The sequence below is a fragment of the Pongo pygmaeus genome, chromosome 19 (genome assembly GCF_028885625.2).
Source record: "Pongo pygmaeus isolate AG05252 chromosome 19, NHGRI_mPonPyg2-v2.0_pri, whole genome shotgun sequence".
NCBI classification, from domain to species: Eukaryota; Metazoa; Chordata; class Mammalia; order Primates; family Hominidae; genus Pongo; species Pongo pygmaeus.
In genome coordinates, this window is record NC_072392.2 from 20,032,469 (window position 1) to 20,033,701 (window position 1,233).

General features: G+C 51.4%; 1 pseudogene; it reads left to right on the forward strand.

Moving 5' to 3' along the window:
* Window positions 1-408: 408 nt before the first annotated feature.
* Window positions 409-904, forward strand: LOC129017515 (coactosin-like protein; annotated as a pseudogene).
* The last annotated feature ends 329 nt before the right edge of the window (window positions 905-1,233 follow it).

Below are 1,233 nucleotides of genomic sequence, written 5' to 3' on the forward strand. Positions count from 1 at the left end.
GAGGTCACAGAGCAGCAATCCCTGGCAGAACTAGCATTCCTTTTGGAGAAATTCAGAGTTCATGGTCCCAGGAATCACTCATTTACTCATGCATTCATTCAGCAATTACATATTGAGCATCTACTGTATGCCAGGCCCACTTCTAGCCCCAGCATACAGTAGTGGACAAGACAAACCAATTCCCACCTCAAGGAGCTGATGCTGTGGTCACAGAGGCAGAAAACAAGTGAAGAAGATCACATCACATGATGCTAAAGGCTAGCAAATAAAATTACACCACATGGAAGGTTGGAGTCACTGTGTCCAAATGGTGGCCACTAGCCCTATGTAGCTATTTGAGTTTCAAGCAATTGGAGTAGTTGAAAATTAAGAGTTTAGCAGAGCTGCAGCCATGCTTGCAACTTGCAGATGCCGCATCACTGTCACCACTACCTTGCTCCCATCCCTGCCACAGCCAGGGGGGTGCTTGGTCACCCTGGGCTGTGTCCCCGCTGTGGTGCCATGGCAGTGGCCACCAAGACTGACAAAGAGGCTTGCCAGGAGGCCTACAACCTGGCGTGAGATGACGGCTTGGCCGTCATCTGGGTGGCTTTTAAATATGATGGCTCCATCATCGTCCCTGTCGGGCAAGGAGTGGAATACCGGCACTTCATCCCGCAGTGCACAGACGAGGTCCGGTGGCTTGCCTTTGTGTGCGTCACCACGGGGGATGCCATGAGCAGGAGGTCCAAGTTCGCCCTCATCAGGTGGGTCGGTGAGAATGTCAAGACCCTGGTGAAGGAGGTCGTACAGGATTTTGCTAAGGAGTTTGTGATCAGTGATCAGAAGGAGCTGGAGGGAGATTTAATGGAGAGCAAACTGAAGAAGACTGGAAGGAGCCAATTGCGATGCCCAGGCGGAGTAACCTCAGCTTCCCCACCGCCCCTTTTCAAAGTCATCTGTCTGCTCCCTGGTGGAGGGGACCTCTGGCCTTAGCTACCAACCCACCAGCCCACCAGGGAGAAAAGAAGCCATGAGAGGCAGCATCCGCCACCCTGTGTCCACAACCCCCACCTTCCTGCTTCCCTTAGAACACTGCTGTGTCCTGTCTCATGAAGCTCATGGAACTTCTTTCTTTGATCTTTTTCTTTTCTCCCCATCTCTTTTGTTCTAAAGAAAAATCATTTTGATGCAAGGTCCTGCCTGTCATCAGATCCGAGGTGCCTCCTGCGGTAACCCTTTTTCCTAGCATTT